This window comes from Daphnia pulicaria, chromosome 6 (genome assembly GCF_021234035.1).
Source record: "Daphnia pulicaria isolate SC F1-1A chromosome 6, SC_F0-13Bv2, whole genome shotgun sequence".
NCBI classification, from domain to species: domain Eukaryota; kingdom Metazoa; phylum Arthropoda; class Branchiopoda; order Diplostraca; family Daphniidae; genus Daphnia; species Daphnia pulicaria.
The window spans coordinates 19,262,228-19,276,253 of record NC_060918.1 but is presented as its reverse complement, the minus strand read 5'-3'; the positions used below and the strand labels follow the sequence as shown (position 1 = coordinate 19,276,253).

Here is a 14,026-nt window from a genome sequence, read left to right as displayed (position 1 = left end):
GACCCAACCAATAAACGGCTGCAGCTCTCTCAATAGCCTCGGGATGGATTAAAGATTTAAAGATTTGACGGGTGAAAAGGGATTGGAAGAATTGAAAAAGTAAGGTGACTCCAAGTCCACCTTGGAGTCGGGGGCGGATCAAAACATTTAGGGGTGGGTGCTCTCTTCGTTGTGCCCAAAGAAATTTGTTGCATTTTTGTTGGAGGAGAAGGGCTTGCGTTTTGTTGCAAGGGAGTAGATGAGCTATATGAACAAGTTGTGATAAGACATGTTGTTTGATGAATAGGACGCGACCATAAAAAGTGAAATGACGGTGTGTGTTTGTGATAAGAATATTTTGTATGATGTTGAACTGTCTTTGCCAATTGTCTCTTACTGTTGTTTTTATTTCAGAAGAAAAAGTAATTCCAAGAATTTTCAAATTGTCTACTTGAGTTATCCAATCATGTGGCCAAGTATTATTAGGATGAGTTTGATTGAAATTGCTTCTACGTGGGATCGAACTCCTAACCTCAGGAATCCCAGCCAACGCCGCTACCATCTGCGCTACTACGGCCTGTGGACATTCATTTAAGGTCCAAGTGCCTAGACCAAGTAATTTTGTCTTCCCCTTGTTAATACGTGCATTTGTCCAGGCACAAAATTCTAGAATAATCTCGCATGCACGACGTACATCTTTCATTGATGAGACAAAAACTACTAGATCATCTACATATGCACGAACTTTGATGCGTTTTCCGTAGTGTTCAATTCCGTCAATACCCTTAGACAAGCAAACTAAAAGCGGTTCAATATAGAGGGCAAACAGATGGACTGACAGAGGGCACCCCTGTCGCACGGATTGTGCATTGTCCACAGTACCGACTATGTCATTACCGTTCAATGGGCATAGTTCAGTTATACTGTACAGCGTTTTCAACCAATCAACAAAGAGGGGGGGATAGCCCATGGCTGTCATTACTTCCCACAGAACGTCTCGATTGACAAGGTCATATGCTTTCTCTAAATCGTACGCGATAATGGCGGCCGGTTTGAGAGAAGATACCTCTTTTGATTTACGACCTGTATTATCAATGACATCTCGGATTAAACACAAGCTGTCAAAGATATAGCGGCCGGGTACACCACCTTTTTGATGTGAGTCTAGAGAGTTTTGAAGAGATTTTCTCAGACGAAAAGCCAATACTCGCGATTAACTTGTAATCGGTATTTAACAAAGAGATTGGTCGGTAATCAGAGATTTTACTCGGTGTTGGGATTTTTGGGACTTATCTTATAGCTGCCCTTCCCTGCGACGGCTGGAGTTTTCTTTTGTCGAGGACGCAATTCATCATTTCCAGAAAATGAACACCAATAACATCCCAAAATTATATATAAAACTCAAAAAGAATGCCATCTGTACCCGGGGCCTTGTTCTTTTTAGTTGCCTTAAGGGCGTAGTTAATTTCATCTACTGTGAAAGGATTTACAAGAAAGTTGCCACTCTCCGGGATCGAACCTAGTACTCCTCGATTCAACGCTTGAGCGTTTAACGACTGAGCTACCACTGATACACCCGAATCGTTTTTAGTGGGTTTTGTACGGGTAAGTGCATCTCTAATCCCTTCTAGAAATTTTCTAGCTAATTGGGTATTGGGGGAGGGCTGGTTCTGAAAAATTCTACTAAAGTGTTCAATTATTTCTTGGTTAATCTGCTCAGGTTGGGTAATTTTACAGTTATCATTAGTTTTGAGCTGAGTGATCAGAGACTTCTGGAAATTGCTCGTTGACTTGTTCATATGAAAGGTAGATGGCTCTTCTTCGGCTATACTTTGAACGCGTGAACGTATTGCAAATCCCCTCAATGCTTCTCGCTCCCAGGCTAGAAACTCACGTTTCAACTCCATGTAACGCGCATGATTGAAATTTACATTGTTCACGGTTTCTTTTAGTTGATGTTGGAGCAATTTCCTTTTGACTCTCTGATCACAGATTCTCTTTTTACAATAGTTCATTGATAATCGCCTGAGGCTAGGTTTGAAAATAATCTCCCACCAATGGTCTACGTTTTCAATACGGGATGGGTGTTGAGACATTTCTTCAATAAAGACATGCACCAAGTTTATATATTCTTCTTCCTCAAGAATTGACGAGTTAAGTTTCCATAAATTCCTTGACTTGTTCCTCACTACACTAAGAGGGTGGTGCTGTTTATATACCCTACGATTGGTCTGTGATCCCCGAGTGGTAAGTCGTGCAAATGGATATCAGAAAATTTTACGTGATGGTGGCAATAAATTCGGTCCAATCTAGCCTGGCTAGCCGCACAATTGAAAGTCCAACAAGGTTCATTTTTCCGAATTTCTCTCCAGACATCTGTTAATGAAAGGGCTTTTACTAAATCTCGGAGGGGTTCTAGTAATGCTAGTCTAATTTTAGGTGGTGTTGTCTTGCTACTTTTACGGTCATCGATCTCGTCAACGGCATTAAAATCTCCCAATATAATTGCTGGTGCCTTATACTGGGCAACATAAGCCGGAATAGTTTGCCGGAGGAAAGAATCTCTATAACTTTTATTTTGGTCACCAGATGGGGCGTAAATACACACGAAAGCAAGACCCTTTACTTCCATGCCTATCAGCCTCCCCTCCGGTTCAAACAAAATGTTTTGGCGCTCAGCCCGTGTCGTACTAGGATGGCTGTCCCATGTTGTCTAGGACCGAGATTTGTGTGCATCTGGTAATGTTTAGTAAATACGGTGCTAGAGTGAAATACTACTTCTTGCAAACATATAATATCAAGTTTATGATGTAAAAAGAAATTGAGTATTATTTGAAGTTTGTCAGGTGACGATATTCTGTTGATATTATATGTCGCGATGTTAGTCATGATTAATATTTAAATTTGGGTTTAGAGGGTTGGGTTTTGTTATCGTGGGCTTTTTTCCTTCTAACGGCCTCCATTGCTTTGAGAGTTTTATCTTCTATGGGGGTTGATGGAGTGCCGAGGGGGACGCCCAAGGACTCCTGAGTCTCACTCACATGACTAGCCTCCTGGCTATCAAGTGGGCGCTGTTCTGGCTGAATACACCAACTAGAAAAAGAAGTGTCTTCCTCTGGATTTGAAACCGAAACCACCTCGGTTGCATCCATCTCTTCAACCACCTCGTTATCCATCTGATCTATCGTGGATGGAATAGAAGGTACTCCAGGTGAGATTGGAGCGGGTGGAACATCGTTCCATCCAGAGAGGGCGGGAAAAGAATTAATGTCCACACCCGGTATCGAAACTGGGACCTATCGAGTCGGAGACCCGAGTTCAACCAACTGAGCTCCACCAGATTCAATTTCCTCAGCTACCTCGCCCGAGCCAGAGGAAGAGGCAGTACGACTACTCTTTTTTGATTGTTTTTGTTGGTCACGGAATTCCCTCGTCTGTTTCATTTTCTTTTTCTTGACCAATTTGGACGCAACAGACGAACCTACACAGATGGTGTCTTCAGCGTCAGCATCGGTGTCAGAAGAAGATTCAGTTCCATCGGGTTTCGAAATCGGATCCTCTGGAGCTCCATCAAGAACGACAACAGTCGACGTCGTTGGCCTCTGGGCTAACTCGAGGAATGTATCAGCGTCAACAATTGGAGCAATTGGCATTTGCCCGCCACCAATCGGGCCTGACTCCTGGGGCTTCCTAACAGTTGTCCTAACTGGGCCACGATTTGTTAGTAATACACTACTATAGCTACGTGTTCCAATGGGGCCTTTTGAAATGGTGCTGGGGTTGGTTAAACTACGGGTTCGGTTTACAGCCGAACGCGCTAGCCAATTGCGCCACAGAGGCATGTTCATTAGCTAACGACACCCATTAGGAAAGCAAACAATACATTTTTGTGCAGCTGTGCTGTGCTGTGCTGTGCTGTGCTGTGCTGTGCTTTGCCTGGAAGAATTTCTTCTTGTTTCTATTTCATAAACATCATGGATGTTTTTATGAATTCATTGATTCAATTAACTTTAAATGGTGTATTGGATATTGATTTACATATCCTGTAAGAATAAATCGCTTTGAATAAGCGAAACAGTAAATATATCAAATTCAAATTCATTGAAGTGGTGTTTGCCAGCTCGTCAAAGCAGTATTTTTGATTTTTCTTCAACGCCCATGCAAGATATGACTTATAAGGAGTTATCATGTCAATTATTCGTGTGTGAACGAAAAAGAAATGAACATCCATATTTTTACCTAAAAAGTATCATTGTTGAAAATTGACTTCAATTCCGTAGGTTGACTAGTCTGCTAAGATCTATCAATAATAGCTAAATTGCAATAGCCGAGAATTGAACTCGGGTCAATTGCTTGGAAGGCAACTATGCTAACCACTAAATCACCAACGCCTGCTGTGAGTAAGCGTCATCATTTTCGTATTGTATTGTCACATCTTTTTAAATGACAGAAAATCGACAAGTATTACCACTTGGTGACCTTGTATCGTGGTACATTAAGCATTCTCTATCACTATATCAAAGCAACCTCTCTAATTATGTTGCAATGCGATGATCATGTGAATTCAGAAAACCAAAAGTTTGTCAGGAGTGGGATTTGAACCCACGCCTTCATTGAAGACCAGAATACTGCAACTTCTCTTATTGAAGTAAGGAATATGTCCTTGAGTCTGGCGCCTTAGACCGCTCGGCCATCCTGACCACATCATATATACCTTGTCCCTTAGTTATGTGGCATCGAAACTCTTTTCTGCACTTGCTCGCTGCACTGGCTCGCTGCACTGGCAGAGAAAAGAAGTCCATAAACACCAGAAGGGAATCTATGATAGCAGCCGAACGCGCTAGCCAATTGCGCCACAGAGGAATGCTGATTGGCTAACGACACCCATAAGGAAAGCAAACATTACATTTTTACTAAGGCCAACACGAATAAAATCTTGCAGTTGACTTCCGGTATGCCATAGTGTAGCCCGTACGAAACTTTTAGCTAGTTCCGCACTAGAAATAGCTACGAAGTTAGGAGTATTCAGCTAGAAATATTCAGACTAAAATTTTTAAATTCCACATTTGGAATTTTAGGATAGTTTTAGCTGTTTTTTCTAGCTAGAAATCTTAGATTGAAGGTAGCTTGAAATTTTCTCGCTACCATACCAATTGACGAAAAAGGGATTTTCCGAGCGCGCTTCCTTTATTAGCCTGGTCAACCATCCGGTTACTGTTTTAGAATTATTTGCTGCGCTTATTTACCTATGGTTGCTGGTTGTCCGGATCTGGCATTTTCTTATGTTTCTTGTTCTATAAATATTTGATCCTATTATAGCTATGTCGATAATTCTTCACTTAGACTTCAAATTATAAAACTAATCAAATAGAATCAAGTAAAAACTTATATAAAAATAAGAAATTAAAAAATATATATTTTCAACATTTTACCTATTGCCCATACCTATTAAGCTATTATACTATGCGTAGGTTATACATAGAAAAATCTGTAGGCCTATTTTGTGTTTAGGACTACCCCATATGCAGCGTTTTTTTAACCTTTTTTTTATATCACGATTTATTTCGCGATCAAATTCAAAAGCGAAACCCTAGATTAAAAATTCCATACTAAAATTAGCTGTAACAGTTAGGAAATATATTAGGGGGGAAAAATTCGAGCTGATTTTAAGGTCAATTATTTCAAGCCAGATCATAAAACGTCCTAGCTAGGAAAATAAAAGCTGATTTCTGCTAAAAAAAAAGGAGCGAAACCCTAGATCAAAACTTCCATACTGAAATTAGCTTACAGTTAGGAAATATATTTAGGGAGAAAAATTCAAGCTGGTTTTCAGGTTAGTTTTTTCAAGCAAAATAAGAAAACGCCCTAGCTTGAAAAAAAAAGCTAATTTCTGCTAAAAAAAAGGGGAATTATGTTGAGGTAAAAAATTTCGAGGTGATTGCAAGCATCATAGCTGGTTTGATTTTTTAGCCTAGCACCGCGCGAGCTGTTATTAGCTAACAGTTAAAATTTAAGCTAAAAGTTTCGTACGGGAGAGGTTATCACATCGTCTTCGCAAGCTGAAGATCCTCAGTTTGTTCCTAGGTGGAAGCATCAGAAAAGCTATGGGAACAAATAATATCCGAAGAAAAGTAAAAAAAAATGAGTAATAGTAGTGTATCTCATCTAGACGATTAGTAGTATTAGGCAACTGTGAACTACCCACAAAACCAAACAATCATAATAAAAGTTCGTTCACGGCTAGCGGACAGAACAAAATGTCTTCAATAAAACTTGGTTGATAACATTGGAATAGAGCAAAAATTCAAGCCTGGCTAGCTCAGTCGGTAGAGCATGAGACTCTTAATCTCAGGGTCGGGGATTCGAGCCCCCCGTTGGGCGTTACATGTTTTCAAATATTGTAGATTTAATTTAGATTTTGGGAGACCATCGTTAGTATTTTGTAGTCATTTCAGAAAAATTCAATATTGGCATGAAGTTTCCATAGTGTAGTGGTTATCACGTCGGCCTAACACGCTGAAGGTCCTCAGTTCGATCCTGGGTGGAAACAGGGAAGTATTTTTTAGAAAGACTATCAATCAGATGCATATTTGGAATTTATGCAAAGGCCATATTCTTTGTGAATGAAATCTACAATCTGATGATGACAATCTGAAAATATTCGCAATGCTGTATCCGGAAGAAGTCAACGGACAGGGGAAGATCAATGGCGACTGCTTTTGTTGTGCAGGTGCTTTAACCCTTAAGATACTTTCTTCTTTAGCCAATCGACAATGCCCTTTGGTTTTAGGAATGTGGGAAATGACTTGCGCTGGATGGGGAAGAAGTCCATAAACACCAGCAGAGGGGAATCTATGATAGATTACACCTGAACCTGGAACAGTAGCTCCACAGAGAGAATGAACATGATGCGTGTGCACCCTACGCTGCAAATTTTCAGTAGATTCAACAGTCATCAGCTAAAGAAGCCATATCGTGAGTGTGCACTCTACAATGCAAGCTTTAGTCCGGTATAAAGTCATGAGAAGAAGAGTTTAAAATAGAGCAAGAGATTTCAATCACCATGCGCCCCTGGGTGGGATAGAACCACCAGCCTTCCGGTTAACAGCCGAACGCGCTAGCCAATTGCGCCACAGAGGCATGTTCATTAGCTAACGACACCCATTAGGAAAGCAAACAATACATTTTTGTGCAGCTGTGCTGTGCTGTGCTGTGCTTTGCCTGGAAGAATTTCTTCTTGTTTCTATTTCATAAACATCATGGATGTTTTTATGAATTCATTGATTCAATTAACTTTAAATGGTGTATTGGATATTGATTTACATATCCTGTAAGAATAAATCGCTTTGAATAAGCGAAACAGTAAATATATCAAATTCAAATTCATTGAAGTGGTGTTTGCCAGCTCGTCAAAGCAGTATTTTTGATTTTTCTTCAACGCCAATGCAAGATATGACTTATAAGGAGTTATCATGTCAATTATTCGTGTGTGAACGAAAAAGAAATGAACATCCATATTTTTACCTAAAAAGTATCATTGTTGAAAATTGACTTCAATTCCGTAGGTTGACTAGTCTGCTAAGAACTATCAATAATAGCTAAATTGCAATAGCCGAGAATTGAACTCGGGTCAATTGCTTGGAAGGCAACTATGCTAACCACTAAATCACCAACGCCTGCTGTGAGTAAGCGTCATCATTTTCGTATTGTATTGTCACATCTTTTTAAATGACAGAAAATCGACAAGTATTACCACTTGGTGACCTTGTATCGTGGTACATTAAGCATTCTCTATCACTATATCAAAGCAACCTCTCTAATTATGTTGCAATGCGATGATCATGTGAATTCAGAAAACCAAAAGTTTGTCAGGAGTGGGATTTGAACCCACGCCTTCATTGAAGACCAGAATACTGCAACTTCTCTTATTGAAGTAAGGAATATGTCCTTGAGTCTGGCGCCTTAGACCGCTCGGCCATCCTGACCACATCATATATACCTTGTCCCTTAGTTATGTGGCATTGAAACTCTTTTCTGCACTTGCTCGCTGCACTGGCTCGCTGCACTGGCAGAGGGAAGAAGTCCATAAACACCAGAAGGCAATCTATGATAGCAGCCGAACGCGCTAGCCAATTGCGCCACAGAGGAATGCTGATTGGCTAACGACACCCATAAGGAAAGCAAACATTACATTTTTACTAAGGCCAACACGAATAAAATCTTGCAGTTGACTTCCGGTATGCCATAGTGTAGCCCGTACGAAACTTTTAGCTAGTTCCGCACTAGAAATAGCTACGAAGTTAGGAGTATTTAGCTAGAAATATTCAGACTAAAATTTTTAAATTCCACATTTGGAATTTTAGGGTAGTTTTAGCTGTTTTTTCTAGCTAGAAATCTTAGATTGAAGGTAGCTTGAAATTTTCTCGCTACCATACCAATTGACGAAAAAGGGATTTTCCGAGCGCGCTTCCTTTATTAGCCTGGTCAACCATCCGGTTACTGTTTTAAAATTATTTGCTGCGCTTATTTACCTATGGTTGCTGGTTGTCCGGATCTGGCATTTTCTTATGTTTCTTGTTCTATAAATATTTGATCCTATTATAGCTATGTCGATAATTCTTCACTTAGACTTCAAATTATAAAACTAATCAAATAGAATCAAGTAAAAACTTATATAAAAATAAGAAATTAAAAAATATATATTTTCAACATTTTACCTATTGCCCATACCTATTAAGCTATTATACTATGCGTAGGTTATACATAGAAAAATCTGTAGGCCTATTTTGTGTTTAGGACTACCCCATATGCAGCGTTTTTTTAATCTTTTTTTTATATCACGATTTATTTCGCGATCAAATTCAAAAGCGAAACCCTAGATTAAAAATTCCATACTAAAATTAGCTGTAACAGTTAGGAAATATATTAGGGGGGAAAAATTCGAGCTGATTTTAAGGTCAATTATTTCAAGCCAGATCATAAAACGTCCTAGCTAGGAAAATAAAAGCTGATTTCTGCTAAAAAAAGTGGAGCGAAACCCTAGATCAAAACTTCCATACTGAAATTAGCTTACAGTTAGGAAATATATTTAGGGAGAAAAATTCAAGCTGGTTTTCAGGTTAGTTTTTTCAAGCAAAATAAGAAAACGCCCTAGCTTGAAAAAAAAGCTAATTTCTGCTAAAAAAAGGGGAATTATGTTGAGGTAAAAAATTTCGAGGTGATTGCAAGCATCATAGCTGGTTTGATTTTTTAGCCTAGCACCGCGCGAGCTGTTATTAGCTAACAGTTAAAATTTAAGCTAAAAGTTTCGTACGGGAGAGGTTATCACATCGTCTTCGCAAGCTGAAGATCCTCAGTTTGTTCCTAGGTGGAAGCATCAGAAAAGCTATGGGAACAAATAATATCCGAAGAAAAGTAAAAAAAAAATGAGTAATAGTAGTGTATCTCATCTATACGATTAGTAGTATTAGGCAACTGTGAACTACCCACAAAACCAAACAATCATAATAAAAGTTCGTTCACGGCTAGCGGACAGAACAAAATGTCTTCAATAAAACTTGGTTGATAATATTGGAATAGAGCAAAATATTCAAGCCTGGCTAGCTCAGTCGGTAGAGCATGAGACTCTTAATCTCAGGGTCGGGGGTTCGAGCCCCCCGTTGGGCGTTACATGTTTGCAAATATTGTAGATTTAATTTAGATTTTGGGAGACCATCGTTAGTATTTTGTAGTCATTTCAGAAAAATTCAATGTTGGCATAAAGTTTCCTTAGTGTAGTGGTTATCACGTCGGCCTAATACGCTGAAGGTCCTCAGTTCGATCCTGGGTGTAAACAGGGAAGTATTTTTTAGAAAGACTATCAATCAGATGCATATTTGGAATTTATGCAAAGGCCATATTCTTTGTGAATGAAATCTACATTCTGATGATGACAATCTGAAAATATTCGCAATGCTGTATCCGGAAGAAGTCAACGGACAGGGGAAGATCAATGGCGACTGCTTTTGTTGTGCAGGTGCTTTAACCCTTAAGATACTTTCTTCTTTAGCCAATCGACAATGCCCTTTGGTTTTAGGAATGTGGGAAATGACTTGCGCTGGATGGGGAAGAAGTCCATAAACACCAGCAGAGGGGAATCTATGATAGATTACACCTGAACCTGGAACAGTAGCTCCACAGAGAGAATGAACATGATGCGTGTGCACCCTACGCTGCAAATTTTCAGTAGATTCAACAGTCATCAGCTAAAGAAGCCATATCGTGAGTGTGCACTCTACAATGCAAGCTTTAGTCCGGTATAAAGTCATGAGAAGAAGAGTTTAAAATAGAGCAAGAGATTTCAATCACCATGCGCCCCTGGGTGGGATCGAACCACCAGCCTTCCGGTTAACAGCCGAACGCGCTAGCCAATTGCGCCACAGAGGCATGTTCATTAGCTAACGACACCCATTAGGAAAGCAAACAATACATGTTTGTGCAGCTGTGCTGTGCTGTGCTGTGCTGTGCTTTGCCTGGAAGAATTTCTTCTTGTTTCTATTTCATAAACATCATGGATGTTTTTATGAATTCATTGATTCAATTAACTTTAAATGGTGTATTGGATATTGATTTACATATCCTGTAAGAATAAATCGCTTTGAATAAGCGAAACAGTAAATATATCAAATTCAAATTCATTGAAGTGGTGTTTGCCAGCTCGTCAAAGCAGTATTTTTGATTTTTCTTCAACGCCAATGCAAGATATGACTTATAAGGAGTTATCATGTCAATTATTCGTGTGTGAACGAAAAAGAAATGAACATCCATATTTTTACCTAAAAAGTATCATTGTTGAAAATTGACTTCAATTCCGTAGGTTGACTAGTCTGCTAAGAACTATCAATAATAGCTAAATTGCAATAGCCGAGAATTGAACTCGGGTCAATTGCTTGGAAGGCAACTATGCTAACCACTAAATCACCAACGCCTGCTGTGAGTAAGCGTCATCATTTTCGTATTGTATTGTCACATCTTTTTAAATGACAGAAAATCGACAAGTATTACCACTTGGTGACCTTGTATCGTGGTACATTAAGCATTCTCTATCACTATATCAAAGCAACCTCTCTAATTATGTTGCAATGCGATGATCATGTGAATTCAGAAAACCAAAAGTTTGTCAGGAGTGGGATTTGAACCCACGCCTTCATTGAAGACCAGAATACTGCAACTTCTCTTATTGAAGTAAGGAATATGTCCTTGAGTCTGGCGCCTTAGACCGCTCGGCCATCCTGACCACATCATATATACCTTGTCCCTTAGTTATGTGGCATTGAAACTCTTTTCTGCACTTGCTCGCTGCACTGGCTCGCTGCACTGGCAGAGGGAAGAAGTCCATAAACACCAGAAGGCAATCTATGATAGCAGCCGAACGCGCTAGCCAATTGCGCCACAGAGGAATGCTGATTGGCTAACGACACCCATAAGGAAAGCAAACATTACATTTTTACTAAGGCCAACACGAATAAAATCTTGCAGTTGACTTCCGGTATGCCATAGTGTAGCCCGTACGAAACTTTTAGCTAGTTCCGCACTAGAAATAGCTACGAAGTTAGGAGTATTTAGCTAGAAATATTCAGACTAAAATTTTTAAATTCCACATTTGGAATTTTAGGGTAGTTTTAGCTGTTTTTTCTAGCTAGAAATCTTAGATTGAAGGTAGCTTGAAATTTTCTCGCTACCATACCAATTGACGAAAAAGGGATTTTCCGAGCGCGCTTCCTTTATTAGCCTGGTCAACCATCCGGTTACTGTTTTAGAATTATTTGCTGCGCTTATTTACCTATGGTTGCTGGTTGTCCGGATCTGGCATTTTCTTATGTTTCTTGTTCTATAAATATTTGATCCTATTATAGCTATGTCGATAATTCTTCACTTAGACTTCAAATTATAAAACTAATCAAATAGAATCAAGTAAAAACTTATATAAAAATAAGAAATTAAAAAATATATATTTTCAACATTTTACCTATTGCCCATACCTATTAAGCTATTATACTATGCGTAGGTTATACATAGAAAAATCTGTAGGCCTATTTTGTGTTTAGGACTACCCCATATGCAGCGTTTTTTTAACCTTTTTTTATATCACGATTTATTTCGCGATCAAATTCAAAAGCGAAACCCTAGATTAAAAATTCCATACTAAAATTAGCTGTAACAGTTAGGAAATATATTAGGGGGGAAAAATTCGAGCTGATTTTAAGGTCAATTATTTCAAGCCAGATCATAAAACGTCCTAGCTAGGAAAATAAAAGCTGATTTCTGCTAAAAAAAGTGGAGCGAAACCCTAGATCAAAACTTCCATACTGAAATTAGCTTACAGTTAGGAAATATATTTAGGGAGAAAAATTCAAGCTGGTTTTCAGGTTAGTTTTTTCAAGCAAAATAAGAAAACGCCCTAGCTTGAAAAAAAAGCTAATTTCTGCTAAAAAAAGGGGAATTATGTTGAGGTAAAAAATTTCGAGATGATTGCAAGCATCATAGCTGGTTTGATTTTTTAGCCTAGCACCGCACGAGCTGTTATTAGCTAACAGTTAAAATTTAAGCTAAAAGTTTCGTACGGGAGAGGTTATCACATCGTCTTCGCAAGCTGAAGATCCTCAGTTTGTTCCTAGGTGGAAGCATCAGAAAAGCTATGGGAACAAATAATATCCGAAGAAAAGTAAAAAAAAATGAGTAATAGTAGTGTATCTCATCTAGACGATTAGTAGTATTAGGCAACTGTGAACTACCCACAAAACCAAACAATCATAATAAAAGTTCGTTCACGGCTAGCGGACAGAACAAAATGTCTTCAATAAAACTTGGTCGATAACATTGGAATAGAGCAAAAAATTCAAGCCTGGCTAGCTCAGTCGGTAGAGCATGATACTCTTAATCTCAGGGTCGGGGGTTCGATCCCCCCGTTGGGCGTTACATGTTTGCAAATATTGTAGATTTAATTTAGATTTTGGGAGACCATCGTTAGTATTTTGTAGTCATTTCAGAAAAATTCAACGTTGGCATGAAGTTTCCATAGTGTAGTGGTTATCACGTCGGCCTTACACGCTGAAGGCCCTTAGTTCGATCCTGGGTGGAAACAGGGAAGTATTTTTTAGAAAGACTACCAATCAGATGCATATTTGGAATTTATGCAAAGGCCATATTCTTTGTGAATGAAATCTACAATCTGATGATGACAATCTGAAAATATTCGCAATGCTGTATCCGGAAGAAGTCAACGGACAGGGGAAGATCAATGGCGACTGCTTTTGTTGTGCAGGTGCTTTAACCCTTAAGATACTTTCTTCTTTAGCCAATCGACAATGCCCTTTGGTTTTAGGAATGTGGGAAATGACTTGCGCTGGATGGGGAAGAAGTCCATAAACACCAGCAGAGGGGAATCTATGATAGATTACACCTGAACCTGGAACAGTAGCTCCACAGAGAGAATGAACATGATGCGTGTGCACCCTACGCTGCAAATTTTCAGTAGATTCAACAGTCATCAGCTAAAGAAGCCATATCGTGAGTGTGCACTCTACAATGCAAGCTTTAGTCCGGTATAAAGTCATGAGAAGAAGAGTTTAAAATAGAGCAAGAGATTTCAATCACCATGCGCCCCTGGGTGGGATCGAACCACCAGCCTTCCGGTTAACAGCCGAACGCGCTAGCCAATTGCGCCACAGAGGCATGTTCATTAGCTAACGACACCCATTAGGAAAGCAAACAATACATGTTTGTGCAGCTGTGCTGTGCTGTGCTGTGCTGTGCTTTGCCTGGAAGAATTTCTTCTTGTTTCTATTTCATAAACATCATGGATGTTTTTATGAATTCATTGATTCAATTAACTTTAAATGGTGTATTGGATATTGATTTACATATCCTGTAAGAATAAATCGCTTTGAATAAGCGAAACAGTAAATATATCAAATTCAAATTCATTGAAGTGGTGTTTGCCAGCTCGTCAAAGCAGTATTTTTGATTTTTCTTCAACGCCAATGCAAGATATGACTTATAAGGAGTT

At 39.1% G+C, this 14,026-nt stretch overlaps 11 non-coding genes across 11 annotated transcripts; 5 read left to right on the top strand and 6 right to left on the bottom strand.

Moving 5' to 3' along the window:
• Nucleotides 1-4,560: 4,560 nt before the first annotated feature.
• Trnal-caa lies at nucleotides 4,561-4,679 on the bottom strand. The gene is made up of 2 exons: nucleotides 4,642-4,679; nucleotides 4,561-4,605 (listed from the first exon to the last, which is right to left on the bottom strand). It is a non-coding gene; the product is annotated as a tRNA-Leu (tRNA).
• A 1,608-nt stretch (nucleotides 4,680-6,287) lies between these two features.
• Nucleotides 6,288-6,360, top strand: Trnak-cuu. Its single transcript has one exon. It is a non-coding gene; the product is annotated as a tRNA-Lys (tRNA).
• A 96-nt stretch (nucleotides 6,361-6,456) lies between these two features.
• Nucleotides 6,457-6,529, top strand: Trnav-aac. The gene has a single exon. It is a non-coding gene; the product is annotated as a tRNA-Val (tRNA).
• Nucleotides 6,530-7,045: 516 nt separating this feature from the next.
• Trnan-guu lies at nucleotides 7,046-7,119 on the bottom strand. The gene has a single exon. It is a non-coding gene; the product is annotated as a tRNA-Asn (tRNA).
• A 726-nt stretch (nucleotides 7,120-7,845) lies between these two features.
• Trnal-caa lies at nucleotides 7,846-7,964 on the bottom strand. The gene is made up of 2 exons: nucleotides 7,927-7,964; nucleotides 7,846-7,890 (listed from the first exon to the last, which is right to left on the bottom strand). It is a non-coding gene; the product is annotated as a tRNA-Leu (tRNA).
• Nucleotides 7,965-9,572: 1,608 nt separating this feature from the next.
• On the top strand, nucleotides 9,573-9,645 carry Trnak-cuu. Its single transcript has one exon. It is a non-coding gene; the product is annotated as a tRNA-Lys (tRNA).
• Nucleotides 9,646-10,330: 685 nt separating this feature from the next.
• Trnan-guu lies at nucleotides 10,331-10,404 on the bottom strand. The gene has a single exon. It is a non-coding gene; the product is annotated as a tRNA-Asn (tRNA).
• A 731-nt stretch (nucleotides 10,405-11,135) lies between these two features.
• On the bottom strand, nucleotides 11,136-11,254 carry Trnal-caa. Its single transcript has 2 exons — nucleotides 11,217-11,254; nucleotides 11,136-11,180 (listed from the first exon to the last, which is right to left on the bottom strand). It is a non-coding gene; the product is annotated as a tRNA-Leu (tRNA).
• Nucleotides 11,255-12,860: 1,606 nt separating this feature from the next.
• Nucleotides 12,861-12,933, top strand: Trnak-cuu. Its single transcript has one exon. It is a non-coding gene; the product is annotated as a tRNA-Lys (tRNA).
• A 96-nt stretch (nucleotides 12,934-13,029) lies between these two features.
• Nucleotides 13,030-13,102, top strand: Trnav-uac. Its single transcript has one exon. It is a non-coding gene; the product is annotated as a tRNA-Val (tRNA).
• A 516-nt stretch (nucleotides 13,103-13,618) lies between these two features.
• On the bottom strand, nucleotides 13,619-13,692 carry Trnan-guu. Its single transcript has one exon. It is a non-coding gene; the product is annotated as a tRNA-Asn (tRNA).
• Between the last annotated feature and the right edge of the window lie 334 nt (nucleotides 13,693-14,026).